The sequence below is a fragment of the Rhineura floridana genome, chromosome 18 (assembly GCF_030035675.1).
Source record: "Rhineura floridana isolate rRhiFlo1 chromosome 18, rRhiFlo1.hap2, whole genome shotgun sequence".
NCBI lineage: Eukaryota > Metazoa > Chordata > Lepidosauria > Squamata > Rhineuridae > Rhineura > Rhineura floridana.
In genome coordinates this window covers 21,331,641-21,354,410 of record NC_084497.1, presented here as the reverse complement: position 1 = coordinate 21,354,410, position 22,770 = coordinate 21,331,641, and the positions used below count along the sequence as shown (strand labels likewise).

Here is a 22,770-nt window from a genome sequence, read left to right as displayed (position 1 = left end):
CCGAGGGTAGGTTATGTCGTAACACACTATAACTCCATACAATGAATACACTAAAGCAGGTGTGGGGAACCTTTTGCTCTCCTGATGTTGCTGAACTACAACTCCCGTCATCTCTGGCCACGCTTGCTGGGGCTGATGGGAGTTGTAGTTCAGCAACATCTGGAGGGCCAAAGGTTTCCCCCCCACAAGCTTAAACCAGAGTGGAGGACCTCAGGCCTCTGCTGCTGAATGATGCACCCCCTTTCCTGGAGAAACCAAAGTGTCTACACCAAGAGAGTCTTACAACCAGAGTGAGCCTGTTCTTTCACATACCACAAATGAAATCCATGGTGTTGACCTAGGTCAGCCTTTGCCAACCTGGTGCCCTCCTGGTACACATGCAGGCTGATGGGAGTTGTAGTCCAAAACTTCTAGAGAGCACTAGGTTGAGGAAGACTGCTGTTGTGGGGCAGAATTCAGTTTGCGTGCTTGCCTCATCACCTGCAACCCTGAACTGGACGTTGCTTCAGTCTTTACATCATATCTCAGCCTCACCTACCTCACAGGGTTGTTGTGAGGATAAAATGGAGAGAGGGAGAACCATGTATGCCACCTTGAGCTCCTGGGAGGAAAAGTGGGATATTTAATTGATTGATTGATATCCCACCCTTCCAGAAGGGGCCCAGGGCAGCAAACAAAAATGCTCTTAAAACATCTTAAATACAAAATACTTTAAAGCATATTAAAACAAAACATCTTTAAAAAACATCTTTGGGGGGAAAGCTTTAAAAACATCTTAATTGTAATACATAAATAAACCCATGTTTTGGAGCACGGGGCATTATATTTATTTTTACATTTAGAGCATTTTGTACCCGGCTCTTCAGTCTGACCCAGTGAGAAGGATTGCCTCTGCTGTCCTAATGGTCGGGACTGATGAGGGTTGGAGCCAAAACCTCTGGAGGACTAGGAAAGGCTGCTCTGGATTCAGGCACAGCTGTCACACAGCATGGGCCTGGTCTCTTTCTGGCACAGAGACCTGGTGTGCTGATTGCTCTCCACTGCATAGGGAAGAGCTCAGAGGTAGGCTTTGAGTGTGGCCCCCCAAAGCACTCTACCTGGCCCATGGAACTCTTCCCCAGGCTGCACGCTGCGCTGGCCCTGCTTCACGCCCCAAGTGTTTTTGCCTCAAATGCGTCCTCAGACTCTGATCATGAATCCTGCATGCCTGGTGGATGGAGGACAGACGGGGCACGCGAGCATGTGTACAAACTAGCCTACTGTACAAGCTCACCACCGGCAAGTGGCCCCCAGAAGGTTGCATAGAAGGCGGTGCGGCCTTCCAGGCTCTCCTTTCCTGACATATCTGGAAAACAGCCATCTGAATTGTTGTTTTGTTTTGCGAGACACAATGTGCTCAGCCAAATGGAGAAAATGCTCATCCTTCCTCTGGCTTGTCCATTTCTTTCGGTCCTGTTCTTGTTTTGTTTCGTTCGTTCCATCAGCGAGTCAAACAGTCGTGAAGGGTAGAGGGATCCCAGCTGTTCTGAGATAGCATCCCAGAAAAAGGGCTGGACCCCAAGGCTCTTCCTCTTCTTATTGCTGCTTCCCTCTGCCCGGTGACTCTTGCATCCTTCCCTCCGCGCGCAAGCCGCAGCGCTTATCTCTGCGACAGACGGGCCCAGACGAGCGTTTGCGGCCCACAGGGTCAGAACAACACGGCAGCAGAAGTCACGCCCAAGCAGGCTGCCAAAGAGCAAAGCACCCCTCCCTGTGGCGCTCGGCGCAATCTCTTGTCTCCTAGAACAGAATGGCCCAGGCAGACCCCAGCTGTTCCAAGCCAAAGATAAAAGCCAAATATTTTTTTTTCATTTTCCCATCCCCTAACCATGCAAAACCACAAAAGGAAAGAATGTCCAAGGCTGGTGTGAAGAAGAAGCAGTTCTCCCAAATGTGATGCAAAGGTAGGACTGCAGGGCAGGGCAGGGTGACCTGGAGAGGGGGTGGGAGGATTCCACATGCACTGTGTTACCATTGGTGGTCAGCAGGCGGCGCCACTCTGGAAAACCCTGAATGGAACCTAGCAAGCTGTCTGAAGTGGGACCATTGGTCCATCTAGCTCAGCATTGTCTGCACTGACTGGCAGCAGCAGCTCTCCTAACTGGGGTCTTTCCCAACCCTACCTGGAGATGCCGGGACCTTCTGCATGCAAAGCAGGTGCTCTACCTCTGACCTACGGCCTTGCCCTTAAGACACAGGAAGCTGCCTTATATTGAATCAAACCTTTGGTCCATATTGGCCAGTAATGTCTACACTGACTGGCAGTTGTCCGAGTCAAACCATTGGTCCATCTAGCTCAGTACTGCCTACACTGACTGGCAGGGTACCAGCTGTACTGAAGATGATGCCAGGGATTGAACCTGGAACCTTCTGCTCTGTCACTGAGCTAGGGTCTTTCATTGAGCACACACCGTTGCCTCCCCACCCTAGACATTTGGGACATCAGAGGAGAGCTCTAGTTCTTACCAGACCCGGTGACAGCGGTTGGCAAGGTTGGGCACTGGCCAAGGGACCCTGGGGCTGGGAAGGGCCCCTCGCAGGTCTAACCCAGCAGCACTGCCATTCACTATTCTCGTCACCAGGTGCCTATATACTCTTCAGTGACGTAGGGTCCGTGCCTATTTGAACAAGAGCCCAACTCGGCCCCCATCTGCAGTGGCCACCTGCCATTTTAAGTGAAGAACTGTGTTCCTTTCAAGCACTGTGTTCATTTCATATATCTGTAATCCAGACCTATAGCTTTGCATGGGGAGAAGGTCCCAAATTCAATCCCTGCCATCTCCATGTAGGGCTAGGAATGTCCTCTGCCTTGAGACTACGCATACTGACGGGAGCATGTGCATATTGCCCAGAGAAGGTACAACTGTACAAGGCCTGTTGGGGATTGTGTATAATTGGCCAGACAATGTACAAACTTCAGTCAATATATGGACATTTCACCAGGCCTGCTGGAGATTACATATATCAACCAGGAAACATGCAGAATTCCATCTTCATGGAAGGATTATGCACACATCCTGCATGAGTCCTGGTGAGCGTGCATAATGGCCAGTTGTTATGCACATTAATTGCTCAATTTATATTCCTCTTCTCTCTAAGCAACTTGCAAATCTAAAAACCGATTACACAGACATTCAAATACACATGCTTCTAACCTTGCTGACCTTCCTTGTGGGGAAGAGAGATATCTTCACTTTAAAAAAAAAAAGCCAGACTTAACACCCAAATGCCTCTAAGCGTATGCAGAGAACTTCCTGTTGGACATTCACTACACAGGGCTTAGGAATGCATGGCTAGCTCATTCCCATAGCTCCGGCATTCTGCTGAATCGTTTCTCATGCCAATTATCTTCCTTTTGCAAGGTTCCCACGGATTGCCACCTTGTCAGAATCAAAGTGTTGATGTTGTTATTCAAATTGTTTACCCATGACATCAGTACATCCAGCTAGCAATCAGAACTGTGATGTCAGGGTACAGAGGTAATTCTACAGATTTACGTCAAGTTTGTGCAGTTTTACACCAGATTGTCCTCATGTTGCTGCCCGCTATTCACATGCGTTATTGCCGCTGGGTAAATAATATTGTTCCTGCGACCAGAATGGCATCCTTGCCAACAACACAGCCAAGTGAGGCGGTTTGAGTAAACTGAAAATGCACCTCCCTGTTTCAGGAGTTGGTCCCGCTTTCCAGATGATTTTCGCTGGGAACAGAGGAAGTGGCCTTATACCAGCCCAATATTGTCTGCACTGACTAGCAGCAGCTCTCCAGGGTTGTAGGCAGAGGCCTTTACTCAACCCTACCTGGAGACGGCGAGGATTGAACCTGGGCCTTCTGCACACAAAGTGGATGCTGTACCACTGACCTGTGGCTCTTGCCTTGGAACATTTGCAGGCCCATCCGGAAATTAAATTTGCCCCTGCTGAATTGGCTCAAGGTCCATCCCATCCCATACTGTGTAACCAGATGCCTTGAGATGTTTTCAGTCGTGTGTGTGTGTGTGTGTGTGAAGATGATAGGAATGGAAGCACCCTCTGGTTTGTCCCTAACTTCTCAAATTTGAAGGTATACTGCCTATGAACATGGAGGCTCAATCGCGATGATCGTGGCTGATTGCCATTGATAGACCCGCCCTCCAGGAATCAGCCTAAATCAGGGGTAGGCCACATGGGGCCCTCCTGATGTTGCTGGGCTACACTCTCGGGTGAGTGAGCGTGCCTTCCCCGCATCCTCAGATCCGGCCCTTTGCAAACTTCTCCCGGACCTCGCGTCTCCTTTAAGAGGCGGAGTCGGGCCGGGCGGCTGGGAGGATATTTGGGCTCATGTGATGCGACGCGCTCGGCTTTTTAGAAGCGGAGACTCTGGCCTGCCGTTGGGTTGCAGGCGGGCATCGCTTGTTGTCGTAGCTGCTTCCGGAGCCGGAGAAGGAGAAACTGAGCCGAAAGATCTGGAGTGGCTGTCTTTTCCATGCACGCGATGGGGGCGGCCGTGCGGGGGCTCGCAACCTTCCTCGAGTTCCACGCTCTGAGGCTGTGTGCATGAAGATATCTTGCCATTTATTTTTTTTAGAAAAAAGAGCATTTTGCTCGCAAGATTCTGGGATTGCTTTGTCCAGAAAATTCCCAACCGTCCCGCAATAGCAGACTTGATAATAAGCCTGTCTCTCCTAAAAAAAACCTCGTATCCATGAACAGGCAGCGAGAGAAGTAGAAAAAGCTCTACCTCGGAATGGTCTGCTTCGGAGTTATTGGGAGGTAAGAACCGGGTTGCGGTGGATATATTTGCAAAAGAGTTTTTTCTCTGTCTCTCCGTGTTAACTGGAAACTTGATCTGGAGTCTCTGCCTTTAATTGCGTGCAGACCCAAAAGAGTTTCTCTCTGGCTGAATGGCTCCTTAAATGCTTGCATGATGTAGTTACAGAGTGGGTGGCTGAAAGCTCTGTTTGTTTGTAAATGCTGTTAGCTCTTTTTTAATTATTGCTTTGCTTCTTTTTAATCTGTAGTGGAAGACTGTTAAGGCAGCAATCTCGGTTGGGTACATTTCCTTGACTGTGAAGTCCTCTGGGGTTCCCTGTGTGACTTCTAGGTATGCACAGAGTCACATTACGAGCCCTATTGCAAAACTGCCTCTCTCTGATAAATTTTGGAGTTGACAGACCATGCGATGGGCTTTTGTGTGACCCCAAAGAATGGCAAATTTGGATTTGCCGGGGTGGGGGCTTGTTAACAGTTGGGGGGGATTATTTGTTATTAGCTGCTGAGGGTATACCGCATACCTAAACAATGAAGGGGGGGGCATGATATTCCTAGCTGCAGTTGAAGCATTTCTAGGAACATACCTTCTTGTGAGTCAGACCCTTGGTTCATCTAGCTCAGTATTGTCTACACTGACTGGCAGCTGATCTCCAGCACTTCAGACTAGGGTATCCCTACAGCTCTACCTTGAAGATGCAAGGGAATGAACCCATGACTTCTGCATGTAAAGCACCACCGCGCATAGGCCTTTTCTCTTGGAAATTCTGCTCCCAATGATCATGTTTTAAGTCTAAATTGGAATTTAAAAAGTGCTTGACTGATGTCTCTGTGGTTTTTATCAGATATTGGCATAACTAGGTTGCTCTTATAAAAGCATATTAATTGGGGCCCTTGGATGTTCAGGTGTGCTTTTTTTACAAAAAATCTGATGGGTCTTCCCATCAGCCCTGTGAGGTGGGCCTTGGGGAATGACTGTTGCAAACTTTTTTGAGTGGCAGGGTCTGGTTTCTGCATCCTTTCCAGAACTGGTCTTGAGAATACCATTCTGGAAAAGCGTTAGGTGCCATTCTCATGTGTCTGGAAGCCTGGGAACGTTCCAAACGTCAGATGCTTTTCCATTCTCTGCACTTCTGGATAATGGTTTGCCACGGGCCACCCAGGGAGCCGCTGGGCTGTAGGCCCAGCTGCCCTGTTGCCGGAACCCTATCGAATGGGTTTCTGAAATGCCTGCTTTGGGGGGGGGTTGGATACTTGGAGCTTGCATGATTGGTTTTCAAAGGCTCTGTTTGCTCCCCAGACCGGTTGAGAGAGAGTGTGAGTTGACTGCAGCCTTGGTCAACCTGGTGTCCTCCAGGTGTTTTGGACTACAGATCCTGTCATCCCCAGCCAGCTGTACTTGGGGCTTGTGGCAGATTTTTTTTGGCACTCTCAGTTTGTGTCCCAAACGGAGTTCATGAGGCAGAGCTGTAGCTCAATGGCAGAGCACCTGTTTTGCATGCAGAAGGTCCTGTGTCCTTGGGTGGGGGGAAGGCAGCTCATTTCCACAGCCCTAGAGAGCCTCTGCCAATCAGTACAGACAATATTGATTTGAATAAACCAAGGGCCTGACTTCTAGGGATGTTCTACAGGACAAATAGATAGCAGTGGGAAACCCTGAACGATTTGTCTGCTCGTCATTTGTCTGTTCCTGGCCCCACATTGGATTTCATTTCTTCCTGAAAGTATGAGGAAGAGGGGGTTATCTCCAGGGATCATGTCTATTTCTGTTAATCATGCCCTTTTATAGTTGATCAGGTCTAGCAATAAGTAAAAAAGAGAGATTTCAGAAGCCACAAGCTATCGTTTTTTAAAAAAGTGTTTAGATCCGAGGTAGCCAATGTGGTGCCTGAGCCATTGGCCAGGCTGGCTGGGGCTGAAGGGAGTTGTAGGTTGGCAACATCTGGAGGGCAACAGCTTGGGGAATCATGATCTATTTCAAGGGTGGGGCCATAGGAAGCTGCCCTGCACCGAGTCAGACACTCGGTCCATCTAGCTTAGTGTGTCTACACTGACTGGCAGCGGCTCTCTAGAGTTTCAGGAAGGGGATGCTCCCAGCCCTTACCTGGAGATGCCAGGGACTGAACCTGGGACCTCTCTGAAGGAGTCTGACCTGCTTTGCAGGGAAGGCTGGTAGGGCATCTGCTCTGCATGCAGAAGGTCACAGGTCCCATCCTCAGTAGCTCCAAGCAGAGCTGGGAAGCAGTATGTGAAATGTTGAACATGATGATACTGCACCCTTTGCTTCTCTATAATTTGCAAAGGTTTACAATCACAAAGCTTTAAAAACAAGCAAAGCAGCAAGCCAATTCTGCAACTAGAAATCCTACATTCTGCAGCCGGGCTGGGGGCAAGACTTTTCCCCCCTTTCTGTCGTGTAAATCTGACTTCTGTGGGGGGGGGGTTGGTCCTTGTAACAGGTGGGCAAGCGATTGCCCTCCCCCTTTTTGCAGGGCCCTCCTGGTGGAAGAGGCAATGAGAATTCCTCTCATGAGAAAATTGCAGCCGAGGGTTGGGAGGGCGCCCTGTAATTGTCACTGAGCGATTAACTGGAGGCTTGAGTAAGAGCATGTTTCCTTTTATTGGCCGAGCCAGGGTGATTAGCATGTAGCAGAGAAACACTTCCTAGCCAAAGGTCAGGGCATGCGCCTCCAAAATGCAAATGCAGGGAATGTTGCTTCAGCTTTCCAAGTTAAAAAAAAAAAAACACCTTGAAGGGAAAGCATTATTTATTTAGGATGTGTGTCTAGTCACAGGGGTGCAGGAACCCATCTAATGAAACTGCAGGAAATGTATACCTTGCAGCCAGTTCGTAGTGCGCAGAAGTCATGCAAAACTTGGGGAGCCCTCATTCGGAGATCTCTGTGTGAATTTCCCAGGTTACATGCTCACCCGCTAGTCCAAGGGTGGGGAGCCCCAGGCCCGTGGACCAAAATTGGCCCTCAAGCCTTACCTATCTGGCCCTTGGGACTCTCCCAAGCCACACACCCCCAGTCATGCTTGAGTGTTTTGGCCTGGCTGCAGTGTTTCACTGAGTTCTGGTAATGTCTCTTGCTTGCCATGTATCAGCAGGTTTGGGGGATCACTGAAGTTTGCAGAAGGATGTAAAAATCTTTGGGGGGAGGGCTGTGTGGGAAACCCGCAAACCAGCCCAATGAGGACTGACCATGTTCAGTGGTCATACAGTGCTGATGGATTCTGGGAGGATGATGTTCTGCTTTATTGTTGTGGCATTAGCAACCACCGATAACAGTGTTAATTGGCACCTCAGTTGGGTGACTGGTCTCTTCTCTCTAGGATCTTACAATGTACTCCTGCAGTCTGGTTTCACTTGGATTTGTAAGTCTATCATCTCGTGCTGTGTTAGTGTTTTAACGTCTGTAAACGGTCTTTAACATCAGTTGTTGGGGAATAACTTTTTAAAAAATAACTCAAGCGAGCCTGATTACTTCTATTTCCGACGTTCAGGCTGTGAGTGCCAATCATTATATGGCCAGAATAGCACCGCAGCCAACGAAGAGGGGAGGTGGTAGGAAGCTTGGGGGAACCCTTGAATTTGCAGAAGTACAAACCAAAAATCCGAAAGGAGGAAATACGAAGAACAGCACGGTGAGGAGACTGAGCATATTCCATTGACCATAGAATGCTGGCTGATTGGAATGGGGAACAACTGGGAAACTGGGTGGAGGAACGAACTGGCATATCCTGGAAAACGGGTATTGCTGGCTTGTACCTTGGTCAGGCAGAATTCCATACTGCAACACTTGGTTGCAGTTTGCACTTGTTACAACTTTTACTTTAACCATGTATGTGGGAGGGCCAGGGAGTAATGGCGACGGTTCCATCACCCTCCACAACCACATGTGGGGGTGGGGGTGTTAAACTGTTTGTCCACGTTTGCTGGGCTCACACCTAGTCCTCCTTCGTGTAGTGGTGGGTATTCAGTGAGATTTTTTTCTTCCTGAAACTTCAGGACTGGGCAGAAGAGACATCTAAATAAAACTTGAAAAGGCCTTTGTCTTAGAGTTGAAGAACAGCATGTCTTATCCCGGGGACAAGGCAAGTGCGCTGATTTATTACCAGGAAACAAGGCAGGGACTTTCTTGTTCTCTCCCTGTGCCTGTCCTGACCCCAGATGACCCTGGTTTCCTTGTTCAGAGGGGTGAATTTCTGTGCCTGTTGCATCCACACATGGCTTTCCTTCTGCTGCTGTGCTGCCTTGCGTAATGCTTGTCCCTAATTGCTATGGCCATGGCATGTGCCTTCCTCTGCACGCCATGTGCAGTCCTGAACATGTAGGCTGTTCACATCAATGGAGGGAGTTGCATTTTCACATAGGAAGAGCCTGGCTGCTGGATCAGGCCAGCAGCCCATCAGTTCTTGCAGTGCCCAGCCAGATGCTTATAGCAAGGGTCCGCAAACTGTGGCCTACAGGCTACCAGTGGCCGTGACTACCATTCAGGTGGTCCGTGATGCGTATGTGAATTTATGGTTGAACACTCATCACATTCAACGTTCATATTGATTTTTAATTGTGTTTTTTTATTCTTGTTATGTGCCTTCAAGACGATTACGATTTATGGCGACCCTATGAATCTTTTTTGGATATATCCTTAGGGTTTTCATGGTAAGAGGTCTTCAGAGGGGGTTTACCATTGCCTTCCTCTAAGCCTACGGCAACAGGTATTTCCAAGAGGTCTCCCATCCAAGTGCTAACCAGGCCTGACCCTGCTTAGTTTCCGAGATCAGATGAGAAATAAAAGAAGTATTAAAAACAGAATTAAAAAACGTACAGCATCTAGCACAGTGCATGACGATTGCTGCAACAGGCAGGAAAATAATTAAGTGGTCCGCCAAGACCCTTGGCAATGTTCAAGTGGTCCGTGGGGTAGAAGTTGGGGAATGGTTAGCCTGTAAGAAGCCTACAAGGAGGTCCTGAATGCAGCAACACTCTCTCCCCATTTGTATGCAACTGGCATTTGGAGACGTACAACCTCCAACAGTGGAGGCAGGACATCACCATTGTAGCTAGTAGCTTTCTCCATGAATTTGTGCGCTTGCGTGCACTGTCATTTAAAAAGGAGCAAGCTTCGAGCCCTCATGGGTTGTAAGTTGACAAATACTGAGGAAATGGAAATGAGGAGGCAAGTTTTCAAAGCCAGCCTTCAGGAGAAAGCACCTCTGCTTATAAAATTGCTACGTGAAACAAAATGTGTTTAACTTCTGCAGAACTAGGGATTTCGCTAGTACTTGCATTGTGTGCCTGGGTGTTGCCATTTCAACTACATAAGGATAGACATAAGAGAGCCAGTGTGGTGTAGTGGTTAGAGTGTTGGACTACGACCTGGGAGACCGGGCTTTGAATCCCCACACTGCCATGAAGCTCGCTGGGTGACCTTGGGCCAGTCACTGCCTCTCAGCCTCAGAGGGAGGCAATGGTAAACCCCCTCTGAATACCGCTTGCCATGAAAACCCTGTTCATACGGTCGTCCTAAGTCGGGATCGACTCGAAGGCAGTCCATTTCCATTTCAAGGATAGACGTCCAAAGAATCTCCACCTGATTTGGGGGATGGGGTGGGGGAGTAAATCTGTACTGGGGTTGATTGGAATATTCGTTAACTCCCAATACAGAGCACAGCATTGCCTGCCCTGTGTTTGAATGAATGGGGGAAACCCATTGTCGGTCTCTGCATCAGTCACTTGCTCTGGGCTTCCCTCCATCCTGGAAAGATGGTGCACATGGACTTCTAAGAGCAACCTTGACATTTTAGTATAGGGACAGGGAGCATGGTGCCCTCCAGATGTTGTCGGACTGCAATTCCCATCATCCCTAACCATTGGCCATGCTGGCTGAGGCTGAAGAGCGTTGGCGTCCAACAAATACCCAGATGGCCACAGGTTCCCTGTCCCTGTTTTAATCAGCCTTGATAAATCCAGAACAGCCACTCATGCAGAGACACAACAGGGAAGCCTCCTTCCTGGCATCCTTCAGTGTGGCCCTCCAGATGTTGCTGGACTCCCTCTCCTATCATCCCTGACCAGTGGCCATGCTGGCTGAGGGAGTTGCCCTCCCAGCAACATCTGGAGGGCCACGCAGGTTCCATGGTCCAACAGTAAATGCAGAGTGGATTTAAGGTGGGAGGCACCCTTCTCTGTCAGATGGCCAGGCAACACTGCAACTGTCTATTCAGGGGTTGCGGCGGACCCATTCCAAACGAGTCTCTGGTTTCTTAAAAGTCTGCACACTCCTTGCAGCATCTGGCACATCTCCTTGTCCTGTGCTAAGTTCTCCTAGACTAAATAGCGCAGCCGCCACCATCAGTGGTCCTGTTGTGCCATGCACATCCCCATCTGTGGATGCCTTTTTGCTCTTGTGTGTCAAGAGTCTTGCTTAATTGTCTCTTTACATATAGCTGCAGAAGCAATGGGCACCCGATAACTATTTGCCTAGGCCATTTCCAAAAAGTGTCTTTTGCTGGCTCAGAGATCTCCCCCCACCCCATTCAACCATTGGGCCTGGCTTTCTTTCCAGGTTGTGGGGACCCCCTGCACAATCGAAAATAGTCTGCAGTAGACAAAACAATGAAATAATGCATCCTTTGTAACTATAAGTAACTGCTGAACTCCACCTCCGCTCACCTGTGGCCACTGGCCATGCTTGCTAGGGTTGATGGGAGTTGGCGTTCAGCAACAGCTGGAGGGCCAAAGGTTCCCCACTCCTGTGCTAAACCATGGTTTGGCTAAGGCATGGTTTATTGTAACAAACCACATTGTAACATGGTTTATTGTAACAAACCACAGGTGATCAAAGAAACCACAGCTAGTTTTCCAGCTGCTCTTGCCTCGTGCTTTTGTAGTTTAAATGTCTGAGGTGCGGTGGTCAAATAAACTGTGGTTAAGTAAAGGTGCTGGGTTCACATGTAATGCCAAGCCATAGCTAAGGCAAACCAAGGTTTGTGAGGCAAAAACAAGCCTTGGTTTGATATTGTGGCTTGTTAGCAGAAAACAAAACATACTTAAGCGGCTGGGCAGGGTTCATTCATAACGCTAAGTTACAGTTTTACAAGCCATGGTTTAGCATTGTGTAGAAACCAGGCCCCTGGGTCAATTGGCAGGCTTGTCTGGCTTTCAGAACAGACCTTCCTTTCATCTTCAGAAAGGGTGCATTACTCTTCCCCTTAAAAATAAATAACCCTCTGCTTGCAGTGTAGTGGTTTGTGGCAAAATCTCTGAAAAAACCAGAAGCCCTTAAGCAGGACTGTGTCTAGCTTGCAGTTGTTCTGTGTCCAAGTCTGACCTTTGGGCCATCTTGATCTCTGCTCAGACTGGGAGTGGCTTTCCAGGATCTTGGGTAGAGGAGGGCCTGCTGCCTGATCCTTTTAACTGGAGATGCCGGAGATTGAAACTTCAAGTGTTTTCCATGCAAAGCGGGTGCTTTCCACTACCTAGCTATGATTGCCGCTTACTATTTAGCAAAGTGCATTGCCAAGGAGATGGATGTGAAGCTCTTCATGCGTATCAGAGCTCTATGCCTTGCTGTGATTGTGTGTGGAATCCTCATCCAGCATCCTGAGAATATTGGCCTTGAAGGTTTCTTTTTTTAAAGCGAGCTTCTAGTCCTTATTGATGCAAGCAGAGAGCTGTGAAAGCATGAGGAAAGTGCATTCACGCTGAGCTGCATTCCTCGTGGGTATCATTTTGGGGCTTTGCCTAGGCTCTCCCTGTAGGGTAACAAAATGAGTTTTTGTTTTGTTTGCAAAACAAGACAAATTTTGCAACTTCACCAGCCCAGAATTGTTAAGTCACCTTTGTGCAAGAGTCTACTCCCTTTTTTGGCAGTCACAACTGTTCTGGACTGCCTGTGCATGTAGAAATCTGCCTTTAACTCCCCCCCCCCAATGTGCCAGCGCGTGCATCGAATTCCCAAATAACTGCAGGGATCAGAATTTCCATTCTTGGTTATACCAGCACAGGTGTTGAGGTTGAGCACTTTGTTTCGTTGGCTGGGACGAGTGCACCGCTGTGTAAACACAGTGTCCCCTTACAGTTCATTGCTTTAAAATGCAAAAGGTCACGCCCAGCGGCAGCTTGGTAACAGGGCAAGAGAAGTTTGTGCGGGGTTATACTGCGGCGGGGGCAAGCCTGCCATTGCTGGGGGCTCTCGTGCAGCATGGCCAAGCCTTGATGTCACCCTCTTGTAAAAGACCCTGCATGCTGTCCGCCTTCGACGCTGATTTCCATCTCTCTGGGGAAATGTGTGTCCATTTGTACGCGCACTGCTTGGCTGGAGGAGCGCATTGCAAAATTCGAAGGAGTGCAGATTTCAAAGGGCAGCTGTGTTTCGCTTCGCTTGTTCTGGGGAAGCGTGATTAAGTTGGTTCTCCTTGAAATGCGAACTGAATCGAATTTCCTATCTGTCCTTAGTTGCAAGTGAGAAGTGTAAACTGCAGAGAAGGTGGCCTGCTTGTTCACTGTTGCAATCCCCCTGTCTGGGTGCAAATGCCAAACCCTTTAACAGTAGGAAACGTTGCAGATGGAGAGTCTGTATCCTGGGCATGTCTGTCCAAATCAGTGGGTGCTTGCATTTCTGGACGTTGTCTCACCAGTTGGGAAGTTGGAAGTGGGGAGGAATTTTCTCCCCCCCCCCCGCACACATTCCCGGCTTATGATAAGGTAGAATCCCCATTGCCAGTTGTTCTTGGATGACTTCTTCATTTCTAAAGCCTCTTCTCATGCAGATCCCGGTTGTGACTAATCCGCCTGTCAGTTTCCTGAACAAGGAGGGATTTTTTCTTTCTCTCGCTTAATGACCTGACATTCCTTGGGTTGGCAAAAAAAAGAAGAAGCAGCCTTTTAACAAGCAAAACATTTCTTTAACGGTGGGGGGGGGCAGACACCTCTCTAGGTTGGGAGGTTTCCGATAAATGCATCGGAATAGCATCAGAGCCTCTTTTTGAGTGCCCTTTTCTTGGATTCACTTCAGGGGTTGAAAACCTGACGTCTCCCTCCCTGTTTCATCATCATCAACTGGGCCATGTATGTAGACAAATCCTCTAAGCCAGCAGCGTAGTGGCAAATTCAGAAGTGCCAGGTCCCTTCATGATCATCACAGCCACCCCCACACACACCCCTTTTTTGTTGTGGGGTTAAGAATGAGATCCTTGGTTAATGCCTTCTACCACAACAATAGATGTCTCTAGGAGCCAATGAGCGTGAAAGAGTGTTAGCTACTGGGAAGAGTCTTCTCGGTGGCTGATTCACCTCCTTTCACTCTGATTAGCTCCAATCAGCAGGAAAGAATAAGGAAGCATGTTAGAAGACTCTTCTCAGTGACCAACACACTCCCTTTTCCTGCTGGAGACATAGCAGCCCTGTTCCCAAACAAGGAAGGGGTCTCAGGCTGGAAACTTCTGCGTGCAAATCAGGTGCTCTGCCACTGAGATACGGCCTTATCCCATAAACCCGTGGCCTTCCAGATGTTGCTTCCAACTCCCATCGTCCCTGATCATTTCCCTCAAAAAGCTACATTTCCCAGAGAGGTTTAACAATCAGTCCTTGTTCCCTAGGAACTCTGAGAACTGTAGCTCTGGGAGGGGAATCTGGGTCTCTTCACAACTCTCTGCACCCTGTCACAAACGACAGTTCCCAGGATTTTTTGGAGGATGCCTTGACGGTTTAAAGTGGTAAGATCCTGCTTTAAATGTACCGTGCAGATGCGGCCCAAATCTGTGGCCTAACCACTAGCCTATGTAATCCTGTTTCAAAAGTGGCTCTTTAAAACTTCTGTGCAAAGCTGATGCACGCTCAAATTGACCGAGGTATTTGCCGCTCATCTTCTCCCTCCTCCTTTCCTGGTTTAGGTGTGTGTTTTTTTTAAATGTGACCAGACTGGTCAGGGCAGAGCTGCAACCCGACTTAACAATGCCACTTCCTTATTGCGTAACAAAAAGAGTTGTGGTTTTGGGTGACAGGTTTAGGATTTAAAAAAAAATTCTGAGCAGAAGTGTCCCCCCCCCCCTGCCTGTTTCTACAACCTTGGAATCAGACTTCTAAAAGCATCACCTTTTTGCTTTAAGCTAAAAGACATTGCAGTTTGGGGGTCATGCCATATATGAGTGTGACCTTGCCTTTATCTTGCCACCATCCCTCATTTGTCATCGTTTGCTGTTACTTGCTATTCTTCTAATTACAGTCCACCGCATCTGGATTGGGGAAGGGCCATAGGGCACCTGCTTTGTGTGCAGGTTCAGTCCCCAATAGCTTCTCCAGATTGGGCTGAGAGAGCCTTCCTGTCTGAAACATTGGAGAGATGCTGCCAGTCTGAGTAGACATTACTTGGCTAGATGGACAACTTCTCTGACTTGGGGTAAGCCAGCTGCTCAGGTTCTGTTTCTTAAGGGAAGGGCTGTAGCTCAGTGCAGAGCATTTGCAGGGTCAGTCTCCGGCAATTCCATGTATGGCCCAGAGTGACTCTGGCAGAGCTGCTGCCAGTCAGTGTTGCTAGTCCTGAGCGAGATGGACCAAGGATCTGATCTGGTATAAGGCAGCAGCTTATGTTTCGATGATAGCAGCACTTTACCTTGAGATTCTTAAAGGAAAAATCAGTGAGAAGGAAAAATACATCTTTTCCCATCAACTAATTGCCAATGTGAGGTCATCCCTCCCAGTCCTAACGCAGCCGCAGCTAGCTTAAGCCTTGCAATTCCCAACTCTACGGGCGCTTAACCTCACCCAGAGGCGATCCTTCTGAATGTTGTCACAGACTTTGCGCGCTGCACAGCCAGCACATGGAGGCCCATGCACTGTTGTGAGCCTTGGTAGCGCTGTGCTGTCGCTTGGGAAGGTGACTCAGCAGTAATCCCCAGCGCCGGCTGGGGTTGTGGGTTAAATGGCCTTTTTGCAGGTGGTCAAGTCAGCAGTGGTCAAAACAGGATCCCGAAACAAAGGGCTTTGAGGGAAGGCTCAGTGTGAACCTAGGAAAGTGCCTTTGTACATGAGTCCATGAGGTTATGTTTTAAAAAATAAGCCAGGGTGCGAGGTCTCCGCGCCGTCTGCAGAGTGCAGAGATTTTCGGCAGTGCCCATTGAACACACAGATGCAGTTGGATTCTGCATGTCATCTCAGTTCCCTGCCTTTGGCAGTAATGAGCACATTCAAGAAGTTTTGTAATAGCCGTTAACGCAACGCTGCACAGTGGAATTGTATTCCCAGAGGTAGATGCAAGATTTCCATGCCATCTGCAAAGATTATTTTTTAGATTACCAAGCAGGCAATGGCCGGCTTCAGGTGCACGACCAAGACTTTCTTAGCCTAGCAGGCATTTTAAAGTTGTTGTTGTTGTTGTTGTTGTTGTTATTGTTACTGTTACTGTTGTTATTGTTATTATGTACTTTCCAAGTCAAAGGAAAACGTACATTGCTGCAACCAATGTGTGTACGTGCTCAGTTTCTTTTCCTCAGCTGCTGTTAGTGATTTCTTTATTTTTTAATTTACCATTTCCTTTACTTTTTGTTGTATGAATTGTCTTTTGTGTTAGAACTGTGCAAGGTTTTTCCGATGCTTTGCATTTAGGTTTGTGATAGACTTTGACTGTGTTCTTCTGTGTATGGGTTGTTGTTATGTATACCTCTTAAGAATGCTCTTACAAAATAAAATCAGATGAGTGACAGGTTGCAGCCTGCCTGCTCGTCCAAGGGGCCTATGGTGGTGCTCAGGATCTGACCTGCTGGGCAGATCCTGTCTCCTGGCTTTGCCATTTATGTTTACCTGGGATTGGATCCCATTTAATTCAGCTTCTGCAGGGTCATGCACACCGTTGCACTGGCCTGCATGGATTTCTCAGTGTCCCTTTTAAAATATCTGTATTAAAATATCGGTAGCTCAGCGGTAGAGCATCTCCCTTGTATGCAAAAGGTCCCAGGTTCCATCCTCCAGATAGGGCTGGGAATATCCCCTGCCTGAAACCCTGGAGAACCCCTGCCAGTCAGTGTAGACAGTACTGAGCTCGATTGACCAATGGTCTGACTCTGTATAAGGCAGCTTCCTATCTTCCTAGCAGCATCTTTGCGGCAGTGAGTTCCAGAGACCAAGAACTTGTAGCCCTCCAGTGTGGTGTAATGGTTAGAGTGTTAGACTATGACCTGGGAGACCAGGGTTCGAATCCCCACACAGCCATGAAGCTCACTGGGTGACCTTGGGCCAGTCACTGCCTCTCAGCCTCAGAGGAAGGCAATGGTAAAACAACCTCTGAATACCGCTTACCACGAAAACCCTGTTCTGTAAGTCGGGATCGACTTGAAGGAAATCCATTTCTATTTCAGATATTGGCCAGTGGTCAGGGATGATGGGAGTTGGAGTTCAGCAACATCCAGAAGGCTACAGCTTCCCCATCCCTGGACTAAAAGATCCTGGAAGCTGGGAGCACTGTCCAGAAAGGAGGCTTCCTGCTGTGTCTCTGCATGAGTAGCTGCCCTGGCTTTTATTGATTGAAACAGGGATGGGGAGCCTGAGGCCCTTCAGGTGTTGTTGAACTCCCAGCTCTCTTCAGCTCAAGCCAGCATGGCCAATGGTCAGGGATGATGGGAGTTATACTCAGTCAATGTCAGGAGGGCCATGGGTTTCCAGTCCTCGCCCTGTAAGACATCCACAGCTCCTCATTCAAGCCGGAGAATTGAGAACAGCTTTTTCCCCCCCAAAAGCAGGATTCTGCGCAGGACCTTTGTGTGGTGTTTTTTTCATGCACAAAATAGCTCTGGCAGTAACTTCATCGTCTTGACTGGGCGTCTGAAATTTCATGCCAACACTTTTGGTGTCGCAAAGGCAGGAATTCTGGTCCAAAGCCAACTCTGAACTTTTATTTCCTTCCCACCTCTTGGTTGCTATTTATTTACTGGATTGCTTGTTTTTTACCCACATGGGTGTGTTTTGTGGTTTTGTTTTCTTTTAAACCGTTTCTAAAGAGAAGAGTTTAGCATGATAAAACCACAATGGGAACTACTTTGTTCAGGTGGGTCTGAACTCCCACATACCTCAGGGCCCCCTACACTGGTCTGTTCTTTCCTTTGGGTGAGACTTAACAGAAGAGAGAGGCCTGTAAACCTCTTGAGCTGGTAGATGGGTCTTAATGATGGTACTGATTGATGGATTGATTGATTGCATTTGTGTGCCGCCCAATAGCCAAAGCTCTCTGGGCAGTTTACAACAATTAAAATTAAGGTCGTCTCAACTTGTTCTGCCAAATGGTATTCAGAAGCCCCCCCACACCCACACCCTGAAACAGTTACGGAAGAAGCCTGGACTGTTTAGATACTGGAAGCACATGGCTTCCGCAAAAGATTCCTGGCAACTGTAGTTCGTTAAGGGTGCTGGAAATAGCAGCTCTGTGGGGGTGAACTACAGTTCCCAGGATTCTTTGGGGCAAGCCCATGTGCTTTAAATATATCATGTGGATGTGACGGACTGGCTCTTGAACTATTCCTCCACCAACGGTACTTTTCACAAGACAATTTCCACCCTTTTGACATGGTTCAACAACCCCTCTTCCCAGGGAACTCTGGGAATTGTACCTTTGTGAGAACAGGGGTCTTCTCTCAGCTCCCTTAAACTACAGTTCCCAGGATTCTTTGGGGAAAGCCATGACCCTTAAAAGGGGTATAAGAGTGCTTTCAGAGGTATGGTGTGGATGTCACCTGGAGTCACATCCATGCCACACATTTAAAGCACAGGGCTTCCCCAAAGAATCCTGGGAACTGTAGTTCATTAAATGGGAATTGTAGCTCTCAGGGATGGGACTTAAACATAAGAACATAAAAAGAGCCTGGCTGGACCATCTAGTCCAGCATCCTGTACTCTCTGTGGGCATCCAGATTCCCTAATGGGAAGCCCATATGCAGGACATGAGCACTATGGTTTGTATCCACTTAAGTCCTACTCAGAAACAAATGAACCTGGCTTAATCCTACCTATTAACTTCAGTGGGTTTACTCCAGGAAGGCTTCTCATGGGCCAAACCTGTACTATTAAAAGCAGTTTAAAATTGGAAGAATGGGGTGGGTCCTGTGGGGGATAGCTCACTGAGTGGCCTTGGGCCAGACTGTGCCTCTGAGCCTAACCTACCTCACAGGGTTGTTGTGAGGATAAAATCAGGAGTGGGAGAACCATGTTTGTATGCTGCTTGGAGCTCCTTGGAGGAAAGGTGGGATATAAATGTGATGATAAGATGAATAAAAAAGTGTCAAAGGCCAGAGTGAAGAGGTTCATCTTCAGTGTACGATGGCAACTTTATAATGAAGGTGCCAGGCGCAGCAATGTGGGGAGGGAATTCTACAACTTGGGGGCCCACCACCAAGGATGCCCTCTCTTAGGCCACACACCCCCCAAGCTTCTGAGGATGGTGGAACTGCCAACAGCCCCCCCCAAATCGCAACCCTTCTTGGAGATACCAGGAATTGAATGTGGACCTTTCTGCATGCAACACAGGTACTCTACAACTGATTCCTCCCCGCCAAAAAATAAATGTGTTGGTCTTTCAGGTGCTGCAAAACTCTTTGTTTTAACAAGAAGCCAGAAAGTCTGGTCTATTGTTATTGTGAACGTGACAACAGAGTCTGACTGGGTGCAAAGTAGCCTCTTCTCTTTCAGCCCAGGAACATTTTTGGCAAACTCCAACCAGAGTGCCGAAATGTCACAGTGGTTCTTCAGACCATTCGCTTGTTTTTGTTGCATCTCTGGAACGGCTTGGGACGGCATGTCCAGATCCCTGGCCTTGATTGCCAAAATGCTCCTTGCTGGCTCTGCATTGTGAAAGCGTACGATTAAGTCCTTTGGTGGCTCACCACGTAAGACTCTGCCTAAGAATGTCGCACCTGAAAGCCTGTTTGGCAACAAATGTGTCGCTTGCCTGGTGCGCTAGGGTGGTGCTCTTGTGCATGTGGGTTACATAAGCAAGAAGATTGAGTTTGGGATGGCCACCCTGTTGGACGGTTTTGAGTTTCTCTTCATTAGACTCGGGAGCTAAACACTTGCTTCCGCTGCAGAAGAGCTTTGTTGCCAGATCAGGCCAAAGGACTTGCATCCTGTTCTCATGGTGGCCAACCCAGATGCACTGGTGACTTCAAGACTGGATTACTGCAGTGCTCTCTGTGTGGGGCATCCCTTCCACTTGACCCAGAATCTGCAGTTAGTGCCAAATGTTGCAGCATGGTTGATGACAGGAGTGAACCCTGTCCTGCACAGAACACCTACGTTCAGAGGTCTTCATTGACTTCTGGACTGCCTTCAAGTCGATCCCGACTTGTGGCAACCCTAGGAATTGGGTTTTCATGGTAAGCGGTATTCAGAGGGGGTTTCCCATTGCCTCCCTCTGAGGCTAGTCCTCCCCAGCTGGCTAGGGCCTGCTCAGCTGGCCACAACTGCACAAGTCAGCCCCTTCCTTGCCCCCCAGCTGGCAGCTGCTGACAACTGGGCTCCTTGGGACTCTGCAGCTTGCCCACGACTGCACAGGTGGCAGGGCACGTAACCCCTGAGCCACTCGCTGTGGGGGTGATCTTTAGCTGGCCCTTGACACCCAGGAGACATGAGCGGGGATTTGAACTCACAGACTCTAGCCTCCCAGCCATGCTCTCCTCCCCACTGTGCTATACCAGCTGTTCAATAGACCATAGTTAAACTTTTTCACAGTGCGTTTTGGATTTTTTTTAATGTAGGTTCATTCATCCATACCTTGAACAGAGCTTGACAAGCACCCTACTCTGTCGTGAATTGTAATCCTTATGTAATTCTGTATGCAGCCTGTATATGTATAAATGTAGGAAATTCTGGTTGCATAATCTTGCTGTTTTCTTCAGGGGAGGGAGGGGATAATCTGCATAATTCTGAATTTGTGCCAGTCACAGGCTATCGTAGTATAAGGTTGTCAATGGCTGCTGCGTTCTCATGCGTCCTTCCTCCACTCTCGGAGGCAGTATACCTCTGAATACCCGTTGCTGGGAATCGCAAGTGGGGGAGAGTTGCTCTTGCACTCAGGTCCTGCTTGCAGGCGTCCCAGAGGCATCTGGTTGGCCACTGTGAGACCAGGGCTCTGGACTAGATGGGCCTTTGGCTTGATCTAGCAGGGCTATCCTTTCATCCTCATGATGAGCTATGCAGGGTGCAGAAACCTTGGCAGGTCTTCCGTTCAGCAACCTTTCTGGGCACCGAGTTCGGCAGCACTTTCAAGCTCATCTCCATAAGGGCTAGAAACTTAACTTTTTTTAAAAAAAAGGAAAAGAAAGTAGAACTGCTGTGGGTTGGGGAATCTGAAAAGAAGCAAAGCGAGTGAGCGGAAGCCCAACCAAGGCTTGCTAATCCTTCCCTCCCCTCCAGCCTCAGTTGCATCCTGATTTGATTGATGCTGTTTCCCAGGAGATTATGCCCTCCACTCACAAAATCCTTAATAACGTGTGAGCCGGAATACCCAGATATGTATTATTTAAGGGATTGCCCTGTGATGGGTGTGTGAGTTAGGAAGAACTAAATTAGCTAGCAATTGTAGCCAATTGGCCACAAACAGGGCAGAACCGCACACTTGCACACCCACGTGGTGTAATGCGTTGGCATAATTCTGGCACATGCTGGCGCTGTACATTAAGAAGGGTGAGGGATGCAGGCTACAGAAGGCTTGGCCGCTTTTGGTTCAGTAGTTGGACGTTCCCAGCAGTCTGTAGACTGTAAATCATGAGTTGATCAAGCGGAGGAAGCTGCCCCTTGCATCTCTGTGCGAGTTCCTGTTCTTTTGGAGAAATCCCTAAAAACCCTGTCTGGGTGCTTTGCACTTTCTCTCGCAGACGCACTTTCCTCTTTTTCCTTCGGCTATCGCGTGAACTGGCTTTCTGTTTCTAATCCGGAGAGTGGCATAGCCCCGCTTCCAAAAGTTTTGGGGGAAATGCTAGCCGAGCAACACAAGTTATGTAATCTCCCCAGGGTGATCTTCTGACCTTTTTTTTAAAAAAGTAAAGAAACAGCCTGTTCTCAGCAGAGGAAAAATGCCAGAATGCTGCCTTCCCTTTTTTGCTGGCTGGATCAGTTGGTTACTACCTCGGCCAGTGGCTTTCCAGAAGATGGTGGGACTTGCGAGTTTGGGGGTGGGGGCACAACAGCTCTGTTTTCTCCCTGGGGATGGAGAGAGGCTGATCCCGACGTCAAAAGAGTGCTCTTTCACTTTGGCCTGTGTCCGCAGGGCTTGTGGAAGAAGCGCTGCTGCTTCTGTTTCCTGTGTTGGTGGAGCACAGAAGGGTTTTTCCACCGCACTTTATGTTGTTTTCAGAACTCCTCCTTGCTGTCTTTCCAGCTTGGACGCCGACAGCGAATGAGAACCTGCCAGCTTTTTATCGAATGCGTGTTTCCTTACCGTGGCGGTGGATTGTTGCTACTTGGCGTATGGGACTAGCTTGAGCAGGCGTCTGGATTTGGGGGATGTTTTGCAGCGGCGATTTGCAATAAAATACCTTTCTTTTTTTTAAAACGAGTCCATGAAGCAGAGTCACATATGCACCATCTCTGGTTACCATTGCATTAGTGACTTCCGCATTGGGTGGTTTCCCTGCCCAAGACTACTTTGCAGAAATGTGTGAGTGATGAGGGGAGATAGAAGGGCTGTTGTCCTCCCCTCTCCCATAGGGCAGTCAAAAGAGGAGGTTGTTTTGCATGATGTAAAAAGTTCCCCAAAGCTTTGTTCATGTGCAGCTTCCCCCCCCCAATAAAAATCCAACAATCCTGGCTTCCTAAACCCTGTTTTGACTCAAGGCTTTTCCTTGAGAGGCTTTTCCTCAACAGGGACTAGAAAGTTGCAGGATTTGGAATCTTCTAAGTGGTGTGTTTCATAGCAGGGTGGTTTTTAATTGCAGCAGCCAGGCACGTAGATTTGTCTTTTTAAAAGTTCAGGACTGTGCATAGGGCTGCTAAGGC

The 22,770-nt window shown here is 48.4% G+C and overlaps 1 protein-coding gene across 2 annotated transcripts in view; it reads left to right on the top strand.

Moving 5' to 3' along the window:
• The first annotated feature begins 4,365 nt into the window (after positions 1-4,365).
• SPSB1 (splA/ryanodine receptor domain and SOCS box containing 1) overlaps positions 4,366-22,770 on the top strand; it is a 35,970-nt gene continuing 17,565 nt past the window's right edge. For both annotated transcript variants that reach the window (XM_061601492.1, XM_061601494.1), the window contains exon 1: positions 4,366-4,790. The gene's annotated coding sequence lies outside the window, so the exon portion shown is untranslated. The remainder of the gene's footprint in view (positions 4,791-22,770) is intronic.